This window comes from Perca flavescens, chromosome 16, assembly GCF_004354835.1.
Source record: "Perca flavescens isolate YP-PL-M2 chromosome 16, PFLA_1.0, whole genome shotgun sequence".
NCBI lineage: Eukaryota > Metazoa > Chordata > Actinopteri > Perciformes > Percidae > Perca > Perca flavescens.
The window spans coordinates 6,978,889-6,991,347 of NC_041346.1; the positions used below are offsets into that span (position 1 = coordinate 6,978,889).

At 40.0% G+C, this 12,459-nt stretch overlaps 1 protein-coding gene across 3 annotated transcripts in view; it reads right to left on the reverse strand.

Moving 5' to 3' along the window:
- Window positions 1–8,523, reverse strand: part of sh3bp2 (SH3-domain binding protein 2) — a 61,462-nt gene extending 52,939 nt beyond the window's left edge. For all 3 annotated transcript variants that reach the window (XM_028601780.1, XM_028601778.1, XM_028601779.1), the window contains exons 1-2: window positions 8,262–8,523; window positions 8,083–8,172 (exon numbers count right to left, since the gene is read on the reverse strand). The gene's annotated coding sequence lies outside the window, so the exon portion shown is untranslated. The remainder of the gene's footprint in view (window positions 1–8,082; window positions 8,173–8,261) is intronic.
- Between the last annotated feature and the right edge of the window lie 3,936 nt (window positions 8,524–12,459).

Here is a 12,459-nt window from a genome sequence, read left to right on the forward strand (position 1 = left end):
TCATAAGAAGGGCCAAAAATGTATCTGGATGAAAGGCCATGGGCCAAAAAGTTAAATTTTGAAAATAACACTGCTCTTTAATCTGCATTTATCTCCCATATTACAGAACGTTTACAGTTATTTATCACTTGCAATAGTGGGAGACATGAGCCCTGTCCTGGTTTTTTAAAAATCTTTCAACATTAGGGCTCCAGCTGACTTACTAAATGTTCTCTTATCAGTGGGCCACTGCCCTGACTGCTCCATCTTGACTGGCTGACTCCAAACCAGTGACGTTAGCACGGCTCACAGCATGTGAAGGGGAGCGGGAGAGAGCAGAAATACCGTATTTTTTGTAATTTTTCGTAGATAAAACTTCCATGCGTAATTTAATAAGGAAGTTTACCAGCACTGTGCTTTACATTGCTGTACAACTCACATTAAGTACTTTTTAGCTGCACAAAACGAAGTTCCGTAGTCATTACAGTTAGGATTTTACAGCACTATTAAAAGAAGAGGAGAATAAGTATGAACATGTCAAATGTCAAACTTGGCCCTCGGGCCGCAAATTGGGCAGCCTTGATTTAGTGCATACAATCTAAATTTATATACTGGGATTCATTTTATAACTTTAATTTGTTTGCAAAAGTAATACATAAATAAATGTTTTTAAATTTGACTGAAAGAAACAATTGTTAATCGCGATTATTTCTGTGACAATTAATTGAACAGCAAAATTTGGAATTGTTACAGCTTTAGCAGTAGGGCTGCGTGTTGGCAAGAATCTGGCGATACCATACGTATCGCGATACTTGGGTCACGATTCAATATATTGCAATATATTTCGATACTGTGCGTAAGGCGATATATTGGGATTTTTTTAAAGGATAATTTTAGAAAAACTAATATTTAAAAAAACACATGATGTTCATAGAAGTCAAAGAAGTTTATACAACAATAAACAATTCAGTACACAGATAATCAAACTGCCAGTTTGGGATTGTAGTTCTTAGTGAGCTAATGTTTATATGCTAAAGTAGGCCATAGCTGCGTTGTTAGCTTCTAGCAAAAAGCCAGGCACTAGGCACTGTTAGGCAAGGACACTAGTGGTGCGTCTCAGCATCGCCATCAAGAGGTAAGGGGTTTAAACACAAGAAATGAAAAAATAAATAATAATAATTCCTTTTTGAAAATCGATACAGTATTGCAAAATAATATATCGCAATACTCAAGTGTATCGATTTTTTTCTTACACCCCTATTTAGCAGGATACGGCAGTAAAACAATACTGGAAAGCCAGAGTGAATGCAAACTACACAATGTGGCAAAGGTGAATGGATGTGATGTGGGACTAATTGGGGGAAATGGGGAACAGGTGAGTAGTTATTGGGGAAAATCAGGTGTAAACTGTAGGACAGGAAGCTGGATCTGGGAAGACTTGGAGAGTTAGGGCTAGTGCACACGTACCGAGTATACTTTTAAATGTACTTTTTTCTGTACATTTGGCCTTTCATCCACACGCAAACTGCATTTTAGATCACTGGAAATTGATCTTTTGGAATACTCCTGCCAGGGAGAAGAATTTCAGAAATTCCGTTTTCAGTGTTGACCTGTAGAATATGTTTGATTAAACCTGAAATACTTCAGGAGTCAACTGCAGTGCGACATTCACCAAACTACTGTTACTATGACATTACGTAAAATGTATTGCAGGTCATTTACAGCATTAAACTGGAATCCATCGATCTATGCAGTTTTCGAATGCACGTAAGCATACCGTCTCCACTCCAGTGAGATCCATCCATCTCTCCTTATGTCACCTCACTGTTCTGTCTCACCCTCCTTCTCTCCTCGGATCCTCGCAAACTCTTTGAAACATTTTTACAAGCTTTGCTAAAACTTGTCAGGAAATGGAACAAAGTACAACTAGAAAGCCATCAGCGATAAAAATAGTAGCTTTGTGGAGCCAGTACAGTATCAAATAAAATAGGAAAACCCAATAAAACCCACAAAGAAAAGACAGTATTTCCTCTAATAAAACTTTTACATGCTGAGTTAGTTCTGTAAACACAATTATTGCGTGACCAAACAACATGCCTGTGTCTAATGTTAAGCTCCTGCTTACTGCACTGCACGAAGCAGTCAATAATATAAATGACATAATTGTCAATTTACAAATTTATGTGATTGAATGTAGAGAAAGAATGACTAATAACTGTAGATCTTAATCAACGTTAATTAAACTTCACCGCAACCTGTATGAAGTGTGAGGTCTCATATTTGTCCAAAACCCAGAATACCACACACAGACACAGTAGTTATAGCTGGCAGATGTACCCAAACCCTCCTGGCTGTTAACAGGTCCAGGCTCAGACCTGACAGTAAAGAGTGTATATTTAGCTCTCTCTCTCTCTCTCTCTCTCTCTCTATACTGCCATGCAAAGCGAAAAGACTGTAACTCAATTATGGTCAAAAATGAGTTATTGTGCTTTTTGGAACATTAAAGATCTGCTTTATCATGTGGACAAATATCTTGAGTAAATGTTATTGTTTTGGTGAGAAAATTGTGTGTTGTCTTTGCCGTGACTTCAAAAGCCATAGAGAAGCCAAGGCAGAATACGGTTACAGTTACGGTTCTTTGTCTTTGCTTTGTGGCGCTTCAGAATGCTCAAATTGAGTTAAGGTACTCTGCCTTTGTTTTGCTGCCCATTAAAACGAAGTTACTCTTTGCCGCGCTGGAGTTACGGTGTTATGCCTAGGCTATAATACTCTCATCAACCCCTGCAGGCAGCATTAAAGGACCTTTGGTTCCTCAAGAGGAAAGTTTCAGTAGGGCTGTAACGATACACCAAACCCATGATTCGGTTTGTATTAGGGCTGGGCGATATGGCCTAAAAATAAAATCCCTGATTTAAAAAAAAAAAATCCGATTTGAGATAAAAAAATTTTCTCCCTCTACTTAAAGTCAATCTGCAGATTGTTCAAAACAAGTTTTATTTTGTTTTGACTCATACACACACGCACACACACGGGGCATGTATACCATTATGATTATTCATGCCAATTTTGTGAGTGCTTTTTGTTTTTTTGGGAGGGGGTTATATATTCAACAACAACCAAACGGATGCATGAGATAAAGCTGTTTTCACACAAACAGGTAATTCACTTCTCGTTCCTTGCTAAAAGTTCAAATCATTTTAACATTATTGAGCAAACTTGCCCCTATTTTCACCGGTTGCTGAGTAACGTACGTTCACATCCCATGGTCTCTTGAATGTAGCATAACTGTAGCAAGCTCCTTCGTAGCGATAAAAACAAACGTCGAAGCGGAGCCACCTCTGGTGCCCCGCATGGTGCTCCTTCAGGTCAGCGGTAGCTGGTGGTTCAGTTACCGAGAATAGGTGACTCTCTGCCGGGGACAGTGCACCGCAAGCTCCCGGTCATTTCGGCGGAGATTAGAGATAAGTAAGTAATGAAACGACTGTCGCTGCCATGTTGTTTGTGTATCTCTGTGGCAAACGCGCGGGGGGAGGGATGAGCCCGTTCGGAGCTACGGGAGCCCAAAGGGGAGCGTCGGCGAATGTTAAGGAGAAAATCGATTTTTCATTTAAACAAATCCACGTTGACTACACATTGGAGTTAATCGATAAAATCGATTTATCGCTCAGCCCTAGTTTGTATCACGATTTTTGACCCACAATTTTGGGGGGGGAGAGAGTTATACTCAGTAAACGTAATACAACTTTTTTTCTGCCATGCGGCATCGCTTTGTCATTGATTACATGCCACTTTGCAACACAGTAATACAACAGAGACCTTATTAATATTGATTGATTTCAATATCGATCGATCCAACACCAAAGATTCTTTTGGAACTTAAAATAATGTTTGCAAAATCATTTCAGTGGTTCATCAACTCGTTCGAATGAGACATAAGAATAATGGTAATGGTAAAAGTAATGGACAATTCCCCTTTCAACCTGCAGGGGGACCGAAGAGGAAAAGTGCTTTGGTGCCTACTATAAAAGGTGCTGGCTAAGTAGTAGCTAATGCTAATGCTTGGTCTATAACGTTAGCTAATAGCTAACATAAGATTACGACATCGTTCAACACGCTCAGTTATTTTTAGTATGATTATTTTGACCATGGTTAACAACTCTGGGCTAACCCACAAATTCATCAGTAAGGTTAAATGTATAGATAGGTGACTAATCTAATGTCAACCAGCTAGCAGCCAGCCACTACAGCAATCCAAACCCGGTCAGCACTTAACTCCGGTGCTAAGGACGCTAACGGCAGTTTACTGAACCGTCTGGAAACAGACCCAGGCACCCGAGTCAGAACAGCGGTCACACCTCTGTCAAATTTTTCCATTTTTTCCCCCCAAAGAACCAAGCTGGCCTGCACGATACAAGTTCTCTTCAAACCTTGCCATTTTCAGCGCGTAACGTTAGCTTGGTCGCTCAGAAGTTCTTGCTGTTCTTCGAATTGGCAGGAGTTCAAAATGTAAACACAGAAAGCAGAAAGTGAGGCCACCCCCAGATGGTCACTCGCATAATATCAGACGATTATTATGTAGGATTTTAAAATTTAAGTCTTTGAAAATGTCCCATTAAAGCTATATTTCAACGCTTTTTCAGGCTGCTCTAAAAACAAAACCTGCTGTTTAGCCAGACTCATTTTACCTCAGAGTGATAGTACCCCACCACCAGACTGTCACTGGGGAAATATCGAACCATTCTGATGTAGGATTTTAAAATTAAAGGCTTTGAAAATGTCCAATTAAAGCTATATTTTAACTACTTTTCAGGCTTGCCATGCCCGCCTAGCTCCAGTAGCTTCACAAAAAAAAAAACGGTGGCCACACACACTTAGCACTAGTCTTTTCACCTAGCTACAAAGCTGAAGCCAACTTTCACCATATAAATACACTAGCTAGTGCATGTAGCGTTCATTATCCATATACTGAATGGCATCAATGTGTGAACTCTTTAAACAGTTCAAAAAGTTGAAAATAAAGAAATTGGTTCATGGACTTCATTTGGCTATCACTAGTAAACAGTCGGTACTTGTCTGTATTCTTAAGAAATTGTCTTTGAAAGAAGTTTTGCAGTGTTGAAGTTTTGATGAGTGAGGAGCGACTGAGCTTGTTGCAGGTTTAAATATATCCGATCGTATTATTTATCTTGCTGTAATATTTCCACACAAGTTGCAGCTTTGTCAGCTCTATATTCTATATATGAATATGCACGCACATCTTAGAAGGCATCCAGGGCCAACACATTCTCACTCCCATCGCGTAAAATACAGACGCTTGGTCAGGTGCCTTTGGCGTTGTTATTGACGCTAAAAGTCTCCTTTAGCGTCATATCTACACTCACTTTATCTAAACGCGCTTGGTCGGGACTATTGGTGTCACTTTTGACGCAGATAGGTTATAGAAAAGATTGTGTGTGGGCTTATAAAAGGTTTCCGTTTCCGTGACACGCGGGACAAGAATGGGACAGTTGAGTTTAGGAAATAATTCTTAGTTGACTAACACTCATTCAATTGTATCGACTAATCGATTAGTTGATTTAATCGATAGATCTGTAAATCTCATCTTTACCAGAGATGTGCTCGTACATTTCTTGGAAATAAGTCGTTCAGCATGAAAAAAGCATAAAACATGACTAATCAAAACAACCGATTAGTCGACTAATCGACTAAGAGGGAGCAGCCCTAGATAGCTGGGTTTAGGAAACGTGACACGTGGGACACAATCCCCGGTCTCCAGGGTGAAAGAAGAATTTCGGGATTTCATACTACTCGCTACTGCTGTCGCTCTTAACACTACGTCATCTTCAAGCGCCACGTAGCTGCTGCTCTGACCGGTGTGTTCTACACACACGCTGAAGGGCGCTTTTTGCGTCGTATCTGACGCTGACAGCCACTGCCCAAGCATCCGTATTGAGTTCGGAGGGAGAACAGGTTGCCAGGGCAGCCTAGGTTATCAGTTTTACATTCGTTTTTCATTGCGTGAAAAAATGGACGTGGGGTGTGTGAGAGAGTGTGAGAAGTGTCCACTGCGTGAGTTTCACGGCCCATGCGTGAGAGTTGTAGCCCTGGTAGTGGATGAAGCACAGTGTAAACAGCTTTATTTGTGAGAAAAGGTAAATCATTGCTAAATGTTAATTCACTTCATGATGTATTTTAACATTAATATGAGTTCCCCTAGCCTGCCTATGGTCCCCCAGTGGCTAGAAATGGTGATAGGTGTAAACCAAGCCCTGGGTATCCTGCTCTGCCTTTAAGAAAATGAAAGCTCAGATGGGCCGATCTGGAATCTTCTCCTTATAACGTCATAAGGAGAAAGGTTACCTCCTCTTTCTCTGCTTTGCCCACCCAGAGAATTTGGCCCACCCATGAGAGAGAGAGAGACATCATGGCTTGCTAACAAGCAAAGTGGCAGTTGGTCAAGGCCACACCCACACCCCCCACCTTTCCCCCCCTCTCTCCTTCTCATTAGCATTTAAAGCTACAGAAACAGAAATGGCACATACTAAGGAAAGCTCATTGTGAGACTGGCTCTAGTGGCTGTAATACTGCACCAAGGCTGAATTATGGGAAAGAGACTTCAGATACAGTATTAGGGGACCACTAAGGTCTATATAAAAGAGACTTCAGATACAGTATTAAGGGACCACTAAGGCCTATATAAAAGAGACTTCAGATACAGTATTAGGGGACCACTAAGGTCTATATAAAAGAGACTTCAGATACAGTATTAGGGGACCACTAAGGTCTATATAAAAGAGACTTCAGATAAAGTATTAGTGGACCACTTAAGCCTATATAAAAGAGACTTCAGATACAGTATTAGGGGACCACTAAGGCCTATATAAAAGAGACTTCAGATACAGTATTAGGGGACCACTAAGGTCTATATAAGAGACTTCAGATACAGTGAGGCCTTTGTAAAAGCATCCAAAGAGCACCATGTCATGGGACCTTTAAACAGTTTTTCGCTGCCTGCAAAGAATCACACCTACGTTCCCAAAATGACTTGTTAAGTTTAAAATAGACTTGTCTGGGAAAGTTATTCTAGCGGCAGACTTTAGTGCATTCACTCACATGATGACGTTCAAAATCATGTAATTACCTGCGATTTTGTAAGAATAGCAAGCAATAACATTAGGTAACGTCGTTAAAAATATGTTTATATAGTGGAGTATTTTTGGAAGTAAACTCTTCCCCCGAGTCTGACCCAAACCTCTGCTGATGACATCAGAACCGCCCACTCACATAAACAAAAGTGAGGATTTCCAATTAATGTAAAACATCTCATCTCAAAACGTGGTAAAAAAAAATAGACACTGTCTGTTGTTTCTCTCCATGTTTTCCATTTTGTTTCTTTTCCTTTGTTTGGTACAGATCCCCGCAAAAAAAACCCACTTCACTTCAATTATATTTTTCAATAAGAATAATGATACAAAAATGATCATTCCCTCCAATATTGTGAATCACATCACAATCGCAATATCAGTCAAAAATAATCGCAATTAGATATTTTCCTAATATCGTGCAGCCCTAACCCCAACTGCGTACCCTTTTCACTCATGGTAGTAATATCACAACAATTAATAACCCACGACTGACTGTCTTCAAAAGTGTAAAACACCATGGCACACAACAATTTGTAACAAACTATTTGTAACACTAATTATTGTACATTTACAAATGTACACTGCCTGCTGGGTAACGACATGCTGGGTCCCTACATTTGGGCACATGAAGTGGTTATATCCCAACTAATCTGATCATGTTTGCTTGTTCACAAACTGTGGTACAACAACTTACCTATGGCTTCCACACTAACCCTTGCACACTATTGGCTCTGCTTCTGACACTAAATCACTTTTTTTTTTAAATAGTCATACTTATCACCACAAATCTCCCCTTTTTTATAAAGCTTTCTGATTAGTTTCATTAGTGTGAATCCTCTGGCATCATTGATTAGCCTATCTCAGGGCATTTTTCATATAGAGCAGGTCTACACCATACTCTTTATTAATATTAATTCTAGATATTACACTGTAATATACACTCAATGAGAGGTCCTACCTGTCCACTCTGGAGTTATGGGCTCATGGCTGGTTTGGCTCTTCGTTGTCATTGTTAGCAGCAAACTGGATAGTGGCTGCTGCTGAGGAGCTACACGAAAAAGTGTGGTTCATTAACATTAAAGGTGGTTTGCGCGGCCGCTATAGCATCTTGTCCCGCTGCTAATTAGCTTAGCTTACCTGTCCCACATTATTCATTTGGCCTACACTCTAGCTGGTTTTAATGAAAAAGTTGCTCAGTCTTCAGTGGCCGCGTTACTTTCTAGAGCTTCTTGCCTTTTGGATAACAGAAAGCCTTTGCGCTTTCTGTTATCCATTTTTATCGCTTCTTTTTAATGCCGTGTCGCGGTGGCATCCTAACAAGCACCACTGACTGAAGTGTACGAGGTGACGGCTTGTTTGGTGGTCTTTACTTTGGTCAGGTGCGCCGCTGTCGCAGGAGTCAAAACAAGGCACGTCATAATAACTGGACCAGTGGAAAGGTCGACAGGATACGCAGGTATACATATAACCACTAAGTAAGCTCCAGGATTTCCATATACCCACTTAAAAATGCCCAATGACACGCAAAATCATACTTTCCATTATATTTTTGATATATTTTGAATTGTCATCTTTGTTTTTCTTCTTCGCATCTAAATAAAAGGTATTTCCCCCGTAAATTGGTGCATAAAATTGTATCTGAATACAGGAAATGAAGTCGTTGATGCTCAAAACTTCCCTGGGGGAGGACACCCTGACCCCCCCACTATGATATGCCCCCCCCTTCCTCCAAATGCAGATTCTGGCCAACAGTAGGCTACAGTATACCCACTACAATACATTAGACTACACCACTGAACCAGACTGCACTCTGTAGTGGGCTGTGTGGTAGAGAACAGTGGGCTGCAAGAATAAATAAATACAAAGAGTGGGCTGCGAGTGCAGGCAGCCTAGGGACAGCATCAATGATATATTTTTAACTATAAAGGGTGATCGTGCCTTCTCCGTTGTGGCCCCCGAGACTCTGGAACAAACTTCCCATTCATATTAGGTCCGGCTCTACATGCCGAGATCTTTAAAAATCTTGTCTTAAAACTCATTTTTATTCTTTGGCGTATGATTTAGTTTAGGGACATTTGCATAGAAGTTTGTATGATGCTCATTGTGTCCATATTTGTATTGTCTTCCTTTGTTTTTTAACATAATATTACTTTGTACAGCACTTTGTTCAGCCTAGGTTGGTTTTTAATGTAATAAATTGACTTGACTTGACTAAATGATTTCAACCTAGTACCATGACAAACAGACCGGCCCACCGGGAATTCTCCCAAAGCTACCGATTAGCCACCCCGGAAATTTCAGTGTAACCCAGTGGTGTAGTCTACGTGATATATATTGATATATTTTAAATCGTCTTCTGTTATTTTCTTCTTCACGTAGACTAAATAAAGGTATTTCCACCCTAAATTGGTGCATACAATTGTATACGAATACAGGAAATGAAGTCGTTGATGCTCAAACTTCCTTGGGGGAGGACACCCAAACTCCCCACTATGATATGGCTGCCCCTACCCCCAAAGGCAGATTCTGGTCAATATACAGTACAGTATACCCACTATAATACATTAAACTACACCACTGCCATAACCATAGAAGCACAGACAAAAATGATGATGAAATCTGAAGGGATACAGAGCCTTTTTCTTCTGTATGATTTCTAAGATTCAAATTATGTTCTATTATCCTGGACATTTTTTGCAGAGCCTGGGGAGGTGACGGCACTGCCCTCATCCTCTTTCCTTTACTCCTTCATTCATTGTCCAGTTTTTTTCCTCTGTTTTACAAATAGCATATTTTCAAACCAGAATCCGTACCATCGCCTCAGCCTGTGTGTTCAGATTCGCAGAGTAAGGTGAAGTAGGCCAGCAGCTCCAGTGAACCACAGAGGAGGGATTCAGGCCACAGATCCAGAGGAGTGCCCATGTACGGTCACTTCCTCCCACAGAAACAGGGCCTCTTGGCTGGGCTCGCAGACTGGGAGTGCCAGCGTCCTCGGCCTGGTGGTCTGTAATTATTGAAGGTTGGTCCAATGAGGGCTGGAGCCTCAGAGAGCCACGTTAGTGTTAGTTCAGATGTAGAGGAACTTCCACCAAACATGTTTCAGATTAGAGCTGGAACACACGTGTTAAACATGTAATCACATTTTCACACAGAAACATGAAGACCATGTTTAAGCAAAATATATGCTTAGACTTACCCATGCTCATGTACATATAGAGTACACGGGGCATAGAAAAGTGCATGTACTAACATGATTACACTTTTACATGTTCAGACATGTAAACAAATCCACAAACTGGTTTTATGAATTTTGGATAAGAGGTGGTTTTTCAAGAACATATTGATGTTTTTTATGGTTAAAAGAAATCGCCAAATTCCCCCGTTGTGGGATTGATAAAGGATTATCTTAGTCTCTGTACTCCAGCACATTAACTTTAAGATAAAACAATGCTGTTACATGTGGTTTACAGTGTTTAATGGGGTTAAATTAAAATCCTTATGAAATAAACTTTGTAGGAATGATAGCTGTTTTAATAAATTAAAGTTAAAACTATCCAAAATAACATTGTTATTTGGTCTGGGCGATACGGAGAAAATCAGATATCACAATATTCTTGACCAAATACCTTGATATCGATATTGCGGCGATATTCTAGGGTTGACAATTGGTTCTCTAACGAAATATCTTCACACTTAGATTTAAGATAAATAATCATCAGTGTTCTAGATATAATGTCCAAGTGGGTAAAGGCAAATAATAGAACAGCTAGAACAGGCTGGTAAGTTCAGAAAAGTACATCACTTTACTGTTATGCAGCCTTTAAAACCAGGAAGACACCACTTACGTCATATCACGATATTACAATATCCAAAATCTTGGACGATATCTAGTCTCATATCACGATATCGATATAATATCGATATATTGCCCAGCCCTTATTGTTATTTATTATTTGGTGTCCTTTACAATAATGCTGGGAGTCTTAAGCCCTTGTTAGACATGGAATATGCAACACTGATGGCTTCATCAAGCTATAAAAGTGTGTCATTTAGACATATGTGACTGTAAACGGTAATGTTCATGTTCAGACATGACAGCACACTTATTTGAACGCACCAGCCAAAGCTGCATGTCAACAAAGGCTGCGATGATGTTCATGCACTCAATGATCTTTATCACTTATTGTTTGACAACCTGATCACAAGCATGAAAAACTTCTCTCAAACCACTACACTCCCTTTGGACCTTTTTCACAGCAGACATTTTTGACTTGTCATAGTAGGAAAAGCCCAGCTGAAATTGATAACCTTAACGATGGCTCAGTTCCATCAAGTGTTCCAGTAAGCTTTTTCAGTGAGTCAGCATGCACAATACCAGGGCCTCTCCTAAGTGGAATGCAGCCATCAGTAATGGTTTGGAATACACCTGTGCTTTTCTTACTGTGACATGTCAACATGTCTGCCGTGAAAAAGGTCTATACAAACAAACTATTAAGGTTCTTGATAAGACATCCATGCACCATCATCATCATTGCCATATTCCAAAAAAAATATATATATATATATATATATATATATATATATATATAACCTTTTAAGTTGGGAAAACATGATTGATTATACAGATCTCTATCTTATGTACAAAGTCTTACATTGACTAGCTCCTCCTGTATGGAGCCAGTTTGTGAGCACAGCACCAAAAATGTATGCCTCTTTTAAACTTAACTTAAAGAAGTGGCTAACAAGTAGTCAGCACTGTCAACATTAGTTTAGCAACATGTCGGTTAAAGATATTTGCCGTTTGTGTAACAAGAATTTAGGAATAAAAGACACCATTTCAGGTTCGCGGTCCATATTCCAAAAGAAGGATCCAAGAGAAAAAAAGCATTAGCGAGCGGCTAACAGAATTAGGGCTACCGCTGTCTGAAAATACTGGTTAGCTGATTGGATAAACCATCTGTCTATCACCACCTAACCCACCTCAAAACCAACGCTGATTGGCCCGGTTGTTTGGCAAACGGCTCCAAATTTTCTCTATCTCAAGATGCCAGACAAAATGCCGAAAAGCAAGGGAAAAGAGCGTGCAGAAATGTTCTCCGCAGCGGAACAAACCCTCCTCATGGAGGTATATGAGCATTACAGCCACATAATCCGATAGAAGGGCAATACCGCGGCAATCAAAGCGAGGGATGTGGCAGAATATTGGCGACAGGCTGAATGCGTAAGTGTTAAAGAAATTTAAATATTTCAGCATCATCATGTTATATAAATCCCCCATTAAGGGACAAAATATATGTAGACAATAATCTACCAATTGATTTCTTGATGGTTTTTG